Raw genomic sequence first — 15,716 nt, 5'->3', positions numbered from 1 at the left:
TCTCACCAGGGCCGGAAGCACAGCTATCCAGAGTCTAAGTTAGAGCAAGACAACCAGACTGACTGATTGGATGGGTACATAACCAAGAGGTTCGTTATTCCAGGGACAGCAATGAGAGAAATGAGTTTGAAAGACCAGGCCAATCTGGAAGGAAGGCAAAGTTGGTATGTATAGTGGAAAGGAAATTGGACTTGTAGTTGAGAGATCAGGGTTTGAGTCCTGAATCTTCCTATTTATTATAACACTGGATAAATCCTTTCACCTTCTTAAGTCTCAATTTTTTCATCCTCAAAATGAGGATAATAACACTTTCACTATCCACCTCACAGGGTTGTTGAGAAGAAGGTGCTGTTTAAACTATATAGCAACACAAAATATAACTGGTAAATGTGTCCTCAGAATGGTCTTTAGGCACGTCCAGAGCCCAGCACACACAAGCTTCATCTAGTTCATAAGAAGAGAAACAAAATTTCCATTAACATTTCTTACCAATGCCTAGAGGTGGTTAACCTGAAGCCTTGAAGCCACATGTGGCCTTCTAGGTCCTTGGGTGTGAGCTTTTGACTGAGTCCAAGTTTTACAGAGCAAATCCTTCTGTTAAGGGGATTTATTCTGTGAAGTTTGGATTCACGGGGCCATCACACGGCCCTACCAAATTTTGATGAACTAAAAAGCAGTGAAGTGGAAGTTATAGGCCTGTCTTCTAGTCCTCATTCCATCACTGATTAGCTGTGTGATTCTGAGCAAGTTCCTTGACCTCTCTCGGTCTCATTACTGTCCTGATTTGACAGATGAAGAAAACATTTACTCTTCCTCTCTCACAACAAAGCTCTATGTAAATGTACATTATTTATGAAACCTCTCTGCAGAACTTTATCACCTTTATAATAACTAGGAACTGGTTTACTTTTTAAAACTGAATTTATTTGAAATGAAGTTGTTTTGCTTCAAGCTTTGGTCCTTGTGGATTGAAGGGTAATTTCAGGTTTTTGAATTGGAACATGAAATAGATTTTGTGGACAATAGCCAGGTTCATAGCTAGATTTCCATTTGATGTCTCTATTTGAATGAATGAATAGATGAATGAATGAGGTATGTATTAAGCACTTCCGCCATGTCTATTTACTTCCTATGGAAATTGTCTAGAGCTGGGACTCTTCTAGCGACACTAAGGGGTTTAACTTTATTTTGACTTTAGATAGGTTGACAACTTTAGCTTCAAATTGGGAGCCTGACAAGTTTCATTCTTTATTTAGTCCCTAGATGGTCTCAACTTATTTATCTGTTTCAGGCTTAGCCTTGTCAGTGTGTGTTTGGCTGTATGACATTGGTAAGAAGGGATACAGCAAGAAAGAGTTGATATAAGCTGCATGTCTCATTAAGATAGCCCCATGAGATGAAATAGGCCTGATGTTTCTAGGTTGTTGTCAGTTGCAGAGATCTATAGAAGTGTAGTTATAAAAGATGCTGACAAGATGTTTCTGGTCTAGTGTCTCCAGAAGGTTGGAACCAAATCTGGGTAACTCTTGATGGGCAGCACCCAATACAAACTTGTGTAGAGATAGGTTTGAAGGGTGTTTGATAGTATCTAAGGGAAATATAGCTTTGAAAATAAGAAGTAATGAGGAATGAATGCACCAAGGTTCTGTTTTTGACTTCCTATGTGAAAAATAGATCCTGCCTTCTCTATCACAGGGTAGTACAGATTGGGTGGTTGCACAGTATCTTAGTGTGTCCTATTTTGGTGGACCTTGGAAATGTATAATATCAACTGGGTTGCTAATTTCCCGATTGGTGACTGTTTTTCCAGGATCACCATATCAGGAGATGCCCCAGCCATTTTTCACTTCTCTCTCAACTCTCAGCCCATTTCCTTCCTTCCCTCTAAAAACATGTTCTCTATTCTTCTTCTCCCTTTTATATCTCTTTTGACCTCCTCCAGTTCCTGAACCATGAATTAAGTTCATATAAACTTATCTAAACATTATCTATCTATCTATCTATCTATCTATCTATCTATCTAAGTTTGTGTGCATACCGTTTTTCCTAGATAGCATATGTCAATCCACTCTCCCAAAAGACTAATAACTTTCCTAACCAAAATGCCCCTCTCTTCCCAAGACCTCTGTTTGAATATTGTCTCCCCCATTGGAATATCAACTCCTTAAGGACAGTGGCTCCTTTTGCTTTTTGTATTTGTATGCCAAACAGTTAGATAGTGCAGTGGATAGAGCTCTGGTCCTGGAATCAAGAAGACAAGTTCAAATCCAACCTCAAACACTAGCTTTGTTACCCTTGGCAAGTAATTTAACCACAGTCTGCCTCAGTTTCTTTAACTGTAAAATGAGGATAACAATAACACCTATCTCACAGGATTGTAGTAAGGATCAAATGAGATAGTATTTGCAAAGAGCTTGGCACAGTGTTCAGCATTGCTTAATAAATTATTATTCCCTTTCTCTAAGCACTTAGCATAGTGCTTGATCCATAGTTAGCACTTAATAAATGTTTTCTTTTTGTGTTTTTCACTCATTTACCCATTCATTCAACTGTACTTTAAGGTTTACAAAACATTTTACATATATTATGTTATTTGACACTCATAAGACCTCTATGAGGTAATGTAGTAGCAATTAAGATTTGAAGATCTTTAATAGGCCATGTAATTTGCTTACGTCACAGGAAGCCCAAGTCACATGTGGTAGGAGGAGCTTCCTGAAAGGAAAAGGAAGTTATGTCACAAGAAATGCAGAAAGAGAGAGAGAGAGAGAGGGGGGGAGAGAGAGAGAGAGAGAGAGAGAGAGAGAGAGAGAGAGAGAGAGAGAGAGAGAGAGGGAGAGAGAGAGAGAAGGAGGGAGGGAGGGAGGGAGGGAAAGGGAGGGAGGGAGAGAGAGAGAGAGAGAGAGAGAGAGAGAGAGAGAGAGAGAGAGAGCAGTTATGGCTGCTAATGGCTGTTGATGGCCGTGATTGTGATAGAGCTGAACAGGCTGACTTAGCTGTACTGTGAGTTTGCTTTTGGGAAGACCCCAGCAGGGGGTCAGAGAGGTTTTGTGATGGCAAGGCTCCATGCTGTGATATTGTGTATTGTTAGTGATCAATGCCTCACCCCTACCCCAAGCCCTTTTTTATTATTTGACATTTTCTTATCTTTGTATGTATTATATGCCTCCAGTAATGTTACAGTTCCTTAAGGGGAAGGACTATTTAGTTTTTGTTTTCATTTTTTTCTCTTTGTATCCCCAGCACCTACCATAGTGACTTGCACCAAGAAGGCAGTTAATATACGCTTATGTGACGGATGGTGTAATTAGAAGACTCTCCTCTGATTGACTATGAATAGAATATACCCCATGGAGCTGGCCTGTCTTGCCAGAAGGCATGATTCCTCTAATTCATATGGTTGTCTTCTTCTCCAAGATCAGTAAGGACCTTATGTGATGGTACCTAGGTTTTAGAAAGCAGGGCTGAAGAGGGAGAACATTTTAGGCTTAAAAATAGTCTTTTTAAAGATACAGAAATGGGTAGTTTTACATTGAATTTAGGAAACAAAAAAAGTAACTCAGTTTGGCTAGAATATGGAGTATTTGAGGAAAAGTACTATAAATAAATCTAGAAAGGGCTCTAAATAACAAGAAAAGTTATTGACATTGATCCAGGAGGCAATAGGGAGCTGCTATAGTTTCTTGAATAGGGGAGTGAAGTGGTGATACCTGTGCTTTAGGAAGGCTATTTTGACAGCTGACTAGAGAATAGATTGGAGAGGGGAGAGCCTTGAAGTGAAGAGTTTAATTAACAGATCATGACAATAGTTTAGAACAAGGCTGAAGAAGTCTTTTAATTATACACTTAGTGCCTTCAGTTTATACCACAAGTTCTGACACTATTGGGGAAATTTGAAGTCCTAGGCCAGGTGTGGCACTGATGCCATATGTGGCCCTCTAGGTCCTCAAGTGCAACCCTTTGATTGAATGCAAACCTTATAGAACAAATCCCCTTAATAAAAGGATTTGTTCTGTATAAAATTTGGACTCAGTCTAAAGGTCACACCCAAGGACCTAGGAGGCCACATGTGGCCATGAGGCTGCAGTTATCTCACTCCTGTCTTAGTCACAGTGTCAAAGTTATGGCAAGAGGATATACATGTGCATTATTTAGAGAAATATTTCTCTGTCAGTTTTTATATAAGAATTTAGGATTTCAGATTTTTTTTTCAAGTTTTTGCCTTTCAATTTTCTTCCTGAAGCTTGGACATTTTGTTAAATCTGCACAATTCCTTATCTAAAACATTGGATTGATACTTACATTTGTCTTATAATTGAAATGTAAGTTACCCATAATTACTGTGCATGCCAGCCAAAGAAGTCCATGCTCTAGGGGGCCAGGATTCATGGGGAGTGAAGGTGGTACATCAAGATTTAATTTAATTCTATAATCATGTTAATGAGAAGAAAATTGTTAAAGAACTTTAAATGCATTGTTCTTATGTAGTCATTACTCTCTTTGAGAGGGAATGGTGTGCTGAGATACCATATTCAGCACAGCTTGCCGTAGTAGAAAATACTGTCCATAAATACCTTGCTTCTGATGAAGAGTTTCTTATGAAAAGCTTCTGTCCTTTGCCCAACCCCTCCCCCACCATGTGTTTGAGACAGTTTGGTGTTAGTGGAGAGAATCCATTGGACTTGGAGTCAGAAAAATCTGACTTCCAATATTGCTTCAGATACTTACTAGCTATGTGACTCTAAGCAAGTCACTTAACCCCTTTTTGTCTTTATTTCCTCATCTAAAAAGTGAGGATAATAGTGGCACATAGCTCACAGGATTTTTGAGAGGATCAAATGTGATTATGAGTATCGCCATTGTTGTCAGAAATATTATTAAACTATAAAAACAAATCTCAGGAAATCAGATTTGAGCAAGGAGCCACAAAAGCTATCTAATCCATTTGAATGGGAATTCCCTCTACAATATACCCCAACATTTGTCCTCCAGGGTCCCTTTGAAAACCTCCATTGGAGGTGGGGATGAATTTACTAATTTCCAGGAAGCCTATTCCACTTTAGCATCATTTCAATTGTTAAGGAGATACAATTTGCACTTGTGGCTTCTAGCTCAGCCCTTTGGGCCAAGAGGAAGAACTCTAATCCCTCTTCTAGGAGAAAACCCTTAAAGTACTAGAAATTAGCTATGACAATGAGCCTGAGCTGTCTTTAATTCAGGCTAAAGGTCTCAAGTTCCATTAACCGATGCTCATATGGATGTTCTGCAGTCCCCTCAGCTTCTTGGTTGTCCTCCATTGGACATACTCCAATTAATCGAGATTCCTAAAATGTGGCATCTAGAACTGAACACAATATTCTAAATGATGGGCAAAGTAATGTAGAACTCTCGTCTCTCTTGTTTTGTACACTATGTACCTTTTAATGCCACCTGGGCTCATATTAACTATTTTGAATGCCATAATACATTATTTTGTATTGTGCTTGTGGTCTAGTGAAACCATCTTTTTTAACAACAAATTGAGCATAATTTTCTCTTCTTATATTTTACAACTTATTTTTTAAGTCCAAGGGTAGAATCTGAGTATTTGCTCCTGTTAAATTTCATTTTATTTGATTTGTCTCATTGTCCCTGTCCACTGAGTTCCTTTTGAATTCTGAGTCTGTTATGATTCAACTATCACTCCTATCTTTGCATCATCTTCAGACTGGACAACATGGCATCTGTGCCTTCATCCAAGCCATTGCTAAAAATGTTGAGCACAGGGGGCAAAGACAAGTCCTGGAAGTACTGTAATAAAGACTTCCTTCTAAGGTAACAGTGACATATCAATGACTACTCTTTGGATTCTGTAGTTCAACTAGATCTGAGTCCACCTGACCATATATTTTCTTTTTTTTCCAAGGGGGGAGGGCAGGACAATTGGGGTTAAGTGACTTGCCAAAGGTCACACAGCTAGTAAGTGTGTCAAGTGTCTGAGGCCACATTTGAACTTAGGTCCTCCTGACTCCAGGGCCAATGTTCTACTCACTGCACCACCTAACTGCCCCCACATCTGACCATATTATCACCTAGGTCACATCTCTCTATCTTATCCAGAAGGAGAGCATGAAAGGCTGTGTCCAAAGTGTAGCTGAAAACTAGTCATACTGAATTTATGGGATCCCTCTTATCTACCTTTAACTCAATACTTAAGACTAGGACTGGCTTACTTTTCTATTTGTAATGTCATTGCTTAGGACCATAATAAAGACTCTTTTCATTTACTCATACCAGCATAGATATCTTGCCACCTTTCCCCCCTCCAAATGAAATGAGGTTAACTGTCTCCTGGCTCATCACAATTATGTGAGAAAAGATTTCTCTCCTTACTCTAATATTTCATCTCTTTTAAAAAATTCTTCAATCCCATTACCTAGTTGTATTGATTTTATATCATTTTCTTGACTCTCATAGGTCTTTTACTTTATGATTCATGATTTCCTTTTGTGCTAAATGCCTCTTTATTTTCATATAAAACAGCATTATTTTGCATTTCTTTTTTAAAACTTAAGCAGATAGAGGCTCAGATGCCATATATATTGCATTGTACTATAATATCAGTTTCCAATGTCACATGCTTAAGCCAAGGGACTTTAGCTTTGGATGATGCTGATTTCCATTAGAATACTGGGGGTGTATATATATTTTCTCTGAATTTCTGCTACCAAAACCAAAATAATGTCTAGACGTATTTGAGATATGCAAGGCTGTTTTTGTTGTTCATCCTTTTCTTTTTTCAAAGAGGATCAGTGAAATCACACAGTGATTTCTCAGCTTGCTCATGAATTGCATTTAAGTGAAGCAGAGTTGCACAAAGTCATCAGCCTCACTCTCTCTTCCAGAGTCATAGAGCCCAATAGCAAGATAAAAGTCAAGATGATTGGTGATAGCCTGGGATATAGTGGATGATTTTGACATTTTCTGTGTCTCATCAAGCTCCAAGCACTTCATAGCACCTGCTTTAGGTGCCAACATGGCCATTGGAACAAATTTTTCTCATCTGCCCATTTTGCCAGGGTAAATTTTTACATTTTTACATTCACTAACTACATTTACTAATTCACTAACAGGTTTCAGGCAAGTAGTTTAGCTCTTCTGCCAAGATGGTTTTACTGGGATATACCTGCTGCATATGCTACAACTTCTTGGGGTCACAGGTGAGCCACACAAAGCTAAGAACCAATTTGTCATATTTGACCAATTATAATATTACTTAGTGTATCTATTCTACGAGAAAGAGCAAAAGCAAGGGAATACGCGTTGTATTTGAAGCTAAAGAATCTGAGCTCAGATCCCAACCCTACCACTTACATTGTCCAGGTCCTTCCAACCACTTTGAGTGTCAGTTTCCACGTGTGTGTGTGTGTGTGTGTGTGTGTGTGTGTGTGTTTGTGTGAGAGAGAGGGACACAATGACAGAGAGGGAAAAAAGAGATGACTTCCCAACTCTAAATCTTTGATTCTATGATAGTACAAATTACAAACAAAATCTACCAAAAATATGAATGGTAGTCAAATTGTCAAGTCAACAAACATTTATTGTCTTGGGGATACAATCCAAGGTGAAAAGTGCTCCTGCTTTGAGAAGGTCACAGTCAAAGGAGGGAGGCAACATGTAAACAACTAACACTTCTCATACTGCCTGGCATATAGATGTTGTTGCTGTTATTTGTCCTTAGTTCTTGAAGAGGACCTTCATATCAGGAAGATAATGCCATGGCTTTCAAGTGAATTGGATTTAAGTGAGGGAGGGCTGTGCAAAGTCATTCAATTATTAGTAGAAATCTATCTTATGTAACAGGGAAATAGGAAAGGAAGGAGATAAAAGAAAGGGGGAGTGATAAAAGGGTGGGCAGATAAAAGAAGGCAGTGGTCATAAGCAAAATAAACTTTAAAGAGGGACAGGATAAAAAGAGAGAGAAAGAACCATAAAGATAATAAAATAAGATGGAGGGAAATGCAGAGTTGGTAATCATAATTGTGAAAGTGAATGCAATGAACTCAGCCATAAACCAGAAGTAGATAGCAGGAAAGGATTTGATTACAGATTCACCACAGTATACTGTTTATAAGAAACACACTTGAAAAAGAGAGACACATACAGAGTCAAACTAAGGGGCTGGAGCAGAATCTATTGTGCTTCAGGTGAAGTAAAAAAGGCATGGGTAGCAATGATGATCTCAGACAAAGCAAAAGCAAAAATAGACTTAATTAAAAGGGATAAGTAGGGAAACTACATCTTGCTAAAAGGAACCATAGAAAATGAAGTAATATCAATGCTAAATATATATACACCAAATGGCATAGCATTCAAATTCTTTTTTTAATTAATTAATTTATTTTTTGTTTTCAACATTCAGTTCCACAAGCTTTTGAGTTTTAAATTTTCTCCATCTCCCTCCCCTCCTGCCTTCCCAAGACAACATGCAATATGATATAGGCTCTACATATACATTCAGAGTAAACATATTTTCACATTAGTCATGTTTTAAAGAAGAATTAGAACCAATGAGATGAACTGCGAAAAAGAAGAAACAAAACAAAACAAAAAAGAGAGAGAGAGAGCAAATAGTATGCTTTGATTTGCATTTACACTGTAGTTCTTTCTCTGGATATGGACAGCATTTTCCATTCTGAGCCTTTTGGAATTTTCTTAGAACCTTGCATTGCTGAGAAGAGCTAAGTCTATCAAAGTTAGTCAAGGCACAATGTGGCTGTAACTGTGTACAATGTTCTGGTTTTGCTCACCTCACTCAGCATCAGTTCATATGAGTCTTTCTAGGTTTTTCTGAAGTCCACCTGCTCATTATTTCTTGTAGCACAATAGCAAAATGTTCAGCCATTTCTGAGTTGATGGGCATTTCCTCAATTTCCAATTTTTTGCATCACAAAAAGAGCTGCTATAAATATTTTTTGTACATGTGGATCCTTTTCCCATTTTTATGATCTCTTTGGAATATAGCCCTAGAAGTGCTATTGCTGGGCCAAAGGGTATCCAAATTCTTTTTTAAAAAATTATTTTTATTTTCAACATTCATTTTCACAAGAGTTTGAATTACAAATTTTCTCCCCATTTCTACCCTCCCCCTCACTCCAAGATGGCATATATTCTGATTGCCCTGTTCCCCAGTTAGCCCTCCGTTATGTCACCCCACTCCCCCCCCCATCCCCTTTCTCCTTACTTTCTTGTAGGGCAAGATAGATTTCTATACCCTGTTGCCTGTATATCTTATTTCCCAGTTGCATGTAAAAACGACTTTTTTTAAATCCTTGTTTTTAGAACTTTGAGTTCCAAATTCTCTCCCTTCTTCTCTCCCCACCCACCCTCCTTGAGAAAGCAAGCAACTCAATATAGGTTATACATGTATCATTATACAAAACACTTCCATAATAGTCATGTTGTGAAAGACTAACTATATTTCCCTCCATCTTATCCTGTCCCCCTTTATTCAATTTTCTCCTTTGACCCTGTCCCTTTTCAAAAGTGTTTGCTTTTGACTACCTCCTCATCCAATCTTCCCTCCCTTCTATCATCCACCTCCCCTTATCCAATTCCCCTCTACTTTCTGGTAGGGTAAGATACCCAATTGAGTGTGTATGCTATTTCCTCCTTAAGCCAAACCTGACAAGAACAAAGTTCACTCATTCCTTTTCACCTTCGCCCTCTTCCCTTCCATTATAACAGCTTTTTCTTGCCACTTTTATGTGAGATAATTTACTAAATTCTATCTCTGCTTTTCTCCTTCTACCAAAATATTCCTCTCTCATCCCTTCATTTTATTTTTTTAGATATCATCCCTTCATATTCAACTCACCTTTGCCCTCTGTCTATATATGTGTATATTCCCTCCAAGTACTTGAATACTGAGAAAGGTCTCATGAGTTACAAATATCATCTTTCCATGTAGGAATGTAAACAGTTCAATTTTAATAAGTCCCTTATGATTTCTCTTTCCTGTTAACCTTTTCATGCTTCTCTTGATTCTTATATTTGACAGTCAAATTTTCTATTCAGCTCCAGTCTTTTCATCAAGAATGCTTGAAAGTCCTCTATTTCATTGAAAGTCTGTATTTTGCCCTGAATTATTATACTCAGTTTTGCTGGGTAGGTGATTCTTGGTTTTAATCCTAGCTCCTTGGACCTCTGGAATATCATATTCCAAGCCCTTCGATCCCTTAATGTAGAAGGTGATAGGTCTTGTATTATCCTGATTGTGTTTCCACAATATTCAAATTGTTTCTTTTTGGCTGCTTGCAATATTTTTTCCTTGACCTGGGAACTCTGGAATTTGGCTACAATATTCCTAGGAGTTTTCTTTTTGGGATCATTTTCAAGAGGCCATCAATGGATTCTTCCAATTACTATTTTACCCTCTGGTTCTAGAATATCAGGACAGTTTTCCTTGTTAATTTCTTGAATGATGATGCCTAGGCTCTTTTTCTTTTGATTATGGCTTTCAGGTAGTCCAATAATTTTAAAACTATCTCTCCTGGATCTATTCTTCAGGTCAGTGGTTTTTCCAATGAGATATTTCACATTGTCTTCCATTTTTTCATTCCTTTGTTTCTGTTTTATAATTTCTTGATTTTTCATAAAGTCACTAGCTTCCACTTGCTCCAATCTAATTTTTAAGGTGGTATTTTCTTCAGTGGTCTTTTGGACCTCGTTTTCCATTTGGCTAATTCTGCCTTTTAAGGCATTATTCTCCTCATTGGCTTTTTGGAGCTCTTTTTGCCATTTGGTTTAGTCTATTTTTAAGGTGATATTTTCTTCAGTATTTTTTGGGGTCTCCTTTGGTAAGTCATTGACTTGTTTTTCATGGTTTTCTTGCATCACTCTCATTTCTCTTCACAATTGTTCCTCTACTTCTCTTAGTTGCTCTTCCAAATCCTTTTTGAGCTCTTCCATGGCCTGAGACCAATTCATATTTTCTTGGAGGCTTTTGATGTAGGCTCTTTGACTTTGTTGACTTCTTCTGGCTCTATGTTTTGATCTTTTTTGTCATCAAAGAATGATTCTATAGTCTGAGTCCTTTTATGTTGCCTGCTCATTTTCCCAGCCAATTACTTCACTTTTAAGCTCTTTGTCAGGTTATGACTACTTCCAGAGAGGAGAGTGCTCTATCCCAAGCTTCAGGGGTTTTGTGCATCTATTTTCAAAGCTACTTCCATTCTGAGGTGGTATGATACTCCTCTCCTGGCCTGTGCTCTGGTCTGTGAGTGTAAGCACTCTTTTCTGCCATGTAAATACTGGGAGGACTCCCTCTCTACAGCCACCACAAGCTCTGCCACACCAGTGCTCCTCCTCCCCCAAGGACTGTGACTCAGATTCAAGCAGGGCAAAGCAAGAGAATCCTGCCTCAGTGCCGGCAAAGAGATCCTTGCACTCCAGCTCTGATCAGCAGCTTGATTTACCCTCACTCATTGGAAGAGTGTTCCTGTGATTTTGCCAGATGATACTCTGGGTAGCTGTTAAGGAGCCTCCTAGCCTTGAAAACCCAGATGTTGGTGCTTCTCTCTCTGGTAACTATGTATGTATACATTGCTATGGACAGTCAGAAGCCCTTTCTGCTGATTTGTGTTATTTGCTCTGTTTATGTAATTTCTGCTTGTAATTTCTATTTGTGTTTTCTCTGAAGTTCAGGGTGCTTACTTTTTCCCATGAAGTAAGTGAATGTTATATGTATGTTTAATTAAAGTGAGATTGTAAATCCCTTAATGTTGCTTACCTTAGAAAGGCAGATCAAAGAACCTATGCTAGCAGTCCTCCTGTGTGCTAATGTTCTTGGCCTTATACCTCCATAGCAGTTGTAAGCAGCATTGTTGTTACAAGGGGTCAAAGAACAAATCATAGAAGCAATCAATAATTTCAATAAAGAGAATGACAACAATTAGACAACTTTCCAAAATTTTGGGGATACAATCAAAACAGTATTGATGGGAAAATTTATATCTCTAAATATGCACATAATAAAAGAGAGAAAGAGCAGATCCATGAATTGGACATACAACTAAAAATACCTAGAGAATGGATAATTCTGATAAGATGAAATTAAACATATTTTATACAACAAATCCAATGGATACAAAATTAGAAGAAAAATAGGAAATGGAAAAAATTACAGCAAATTTCTCTGATAAAAGGCTCATCTCTTCAATATATATGAAACAGTTCTGAATTTATAAAAATGAAAGCCATTCTCAGTTGATACTCTCCCTCTTTAACTTCTAGCTTCCATGGCTTCCTTCTAGACCCTCCTAAAATGCTACTTTCTGGAGGTCTTTCTCAGGGCCCCCAGGTACTGGAGTCTTTCTTTGAAAGGTTTCCTTTTGTCTTTTGTCTTTTGTCTTCTCTCTCTCTCTCTCTCTCTCTCTCTCTCTCTCTCTCTCTCTCTCTATTTATCTCTCTCTCTCTCCATATATATATATATATGTATATATATTTATAAAGTATACCTATTTCATAAATATTATCTTTCTCTTTAGAATATAAGCTTCTTGAGAGGGGGATATTTTTTGCTTTTCTTTGTATCTCTCTCTTTCTCCATATATCTATCTATCTATCTATCTATCCATCTATATATATATATATATATATCTTATAAAGTATACCTATTTCATAAATATTGTCTTTCTCTTTATAATATAAGCTTCTTGAGAGGGGGATATTTTTTATTTTTCTTTGTATCTCCAGTTCTAGCCATATACAGTTCCTGAATACAGTAAGCACTTAATAAATGCCTGTTGATTGATAAGCAGCCTGTTGATTGATAAGCATATTTGTCCTACTTTGAAATGTGGACATTTACCTCTTTCCTTTTTTTTCCCAGGGTAGTTTAATTTTTTCTCTAATTAAATGAAGATCTTGGGGGAGTGATTTTTTTTTCCTTCCATCTGCCGAGTTTTCCTCTATGGCTAACATTTATATAGTGTCTTATGTTTGCAGAATGAATATTTCATTATCTTATTAACCTTATGACAACCATGAAAGGTACATATGATTATCCCCACTTTACAGATGAATAAACAGCATCTAAGGGGTTAAGGTGACTTGCCCAAAATCACAAAGCTATTAAATGTCTGAGGCAGAATGTGAACTTATCTTTCTAATGCCAAGCCCAGGGCTTTAGCCAATGCACAAACTAGATACCCTGCAGTTTTTTCTTTAAATGATCTTGAATAAACAAATAAGAAAGATCTGTCCTGTTACTGTGATGAACTATTTTCTCTGTCATTTATAGTAACCAACACATTTGAATTTTCAGTCATAGTCTCCAAGGACAGAAAAAGTAGCTAGATTAATCTGATTATACACAGAAGAAATCTATGCTGAAGGTGACACAATTGTGAGGATTTTAAAAGAGTGATTCTCAGGAGACCTAGAAGCTGGAAGATCCCACATGTTTGGGGAATATATGTTTAACTACTAATGACAACAAAATAAGATTGAGAAAACTTTAATATGTACCCATCCATATATCTACTTTTTTAATTTTTTACAAACTTTTATGAGGGTAATCTTTATATAATCAAGTCATCCTTGACAAATGGTGGAACAGGGAACAGGAAGACTTTTGCAAATGATTATCTATCCATTTTAACTGTCACAAAACTGACTTAAAGGTACAGGAAATGGAGGATCTCAACATGTTTGCTGTTTGAGGACTATAAAATAGCAGTGGACTCATTAGGGAAAATGCCATCTTAAAGATTCGCCCCTAGTAAGATCACTTCCATATGTGCTAAAAATCTTATTTAGTAGTAATACCAAACAAAAGGCACAGGGATAGATATGCTCTGCAAACTCACTTTTCATCATAAATAAATGACTAAATGAATGCATTAAAATGTTTTTGTGCATCTACTTTTTCCAGGCACTGGAACTAGGAATACAAATACAATTACAAAAGTGAGACAGTTCCTGACCTGAAGGAGTTTACTTTCTTTTGGGGAAGGTACCACATATTGGGGAGGTTGAGTCTAATTGGAAAGAAAACAAACTTTTGTTAAGTGCCTTCTACATGACAGAAACTGTACTAAGTACTTTAAAAACATTACTTCATTTAATCCTCACAATAATTCTGTGAGGTAGATGCTAATTTTAATCCCTATTTTATAGGTAAAGAAACTGAGGCATTCAAAGTTTAAGCAATTTGCCTACGGTCAAACAGCTAGAGATGAAAGTCACATTTAAACTCAGATCTTCTTGACTCCAGGCCCAGCACTCTCTCCATTGAAATCTAGATGTCTAGGGAGTCAAAGGGATGGTAAGTGAAGCCAGAGGGCAGTCTATTGTCATCCTCATTCCCATAGCAATGGCGTTCCTGATTTGATTATAGTTCCCAGAGCAACAAGTACAGAAAATGTGTGCAGGAGGAAGCTATTATGGCAAGATGCCCAGGTAGACTCATGTTTCTTGTTGGCTTGCTGAATGGCATGTGAAACATTGTTTTGGACCGAGTATATGAAGTCAGTCCTTCAATAAATATTTTATTAAGCACTGACCATGTGCCAGGCACTACAGTAAACATTCGGGGATTCAAAGAGAAGCAAAATATAGTGCCTGCTACCAAGGAAGTCATAATGGGTGATATAACATGCAAATACTTGTATATAAACAAGCTATATACAGAATAGATAAGAAATAATCAAGAAAGGGAAGGCACTAGAATTAAGAGTGACTTGGAAAGGTTTCCTGTAAATGGAGAATGGGGCTTAAAGGAAGCTGGGAAAGCCAGCAAGTGTAGATGGAGAGAAGTCCATATACAAGGGACAGCCAGTGAAAGTGCCCAGAGTCAGAAGACAGAGTGTCTTGTTCAAGCAACAGGAGTGAGAGAAAGAGTGCATGGAGAATGATATGTAAGGTGTAAGAAAACTGGAAATGTGGAAAGGTTATGAGGGGTGATGAATACCAAACAGAGGATTTTACATTTTATCCTGGAGGTGATAGGGATCCACTAGAGTTTATTGAGTAGGCAAATGACAGGGTTAGACCTGAACTTAAGGAAGATAATTTTGATACTTGAGAGGAGGATGAACTGGATTGGGGAGAGATTTGGGGCAAGCAGACACAACAAGTTGGATGAGGGCAATGTCAAAGGAGAGAAAAAGGCATATGTGAGAAATGTTACAAAGGTTGACTTAACAGGCCTTGGCAACAGACTGGGTATGGATGGAGGAGTAAAAGTGAGGAGTTGATAACGATACTTAGATTGTGAGCCTGAGTGAATGAGAAGATGGTGGTTTCCTTGGCAGTAACAGAGAAATTTAAAGGGGAGGGGGCTTGGAGGGAAAGATGATGCATTCAGGTTTTGAATGATGAGTTGAAGATATTTTGAGAATACCCAATTTAATATGTTCAATAGGCAGATAGAATTGTGAGACTGGAGGTCAGAGAGAAGAGCACTGAATAGGATGTGAAAATCATTAGCAGTAGATTAGTTTATACTCACTAACTTGCCAATCAGGACAACTTATCTCTATGTCAGAGTTCCAAGGCAGAGTGTATCCTCCAAGAATGAGGAGCTCTATCTGGAATTCAAATAAAATGGGTGCTATTCCATCGAATAACATAGGTTGCAACCGTACCACAGATACAATGATGTCTGGTAAAATCCTAGTTTCCTAATGGATTGCCAGAGTGTATTTGAAGCATAGTTTGAGTCATGATAAATA

The sequence above is a fragment of the Trichosurus vulpecula genome, chromosome 1 (assembly GCF_011100635.1).
Source record: "Trichosurus vulpecula isolate mTriVul1 chromosome 1, mTriVul1.pri, whole genome shotgun sequence".
In the NCBI taxonomy this organism is placed as follows: domain Eukaryota; kingdom Metazoa; phylum Chordata; class Mammalia; order Diprotodontia; family Phalangeridae; genus Trichosurus; species Trichosurus vulpecula.
This window is presented reverse-complemented; position numbering follows the sequence as displayed.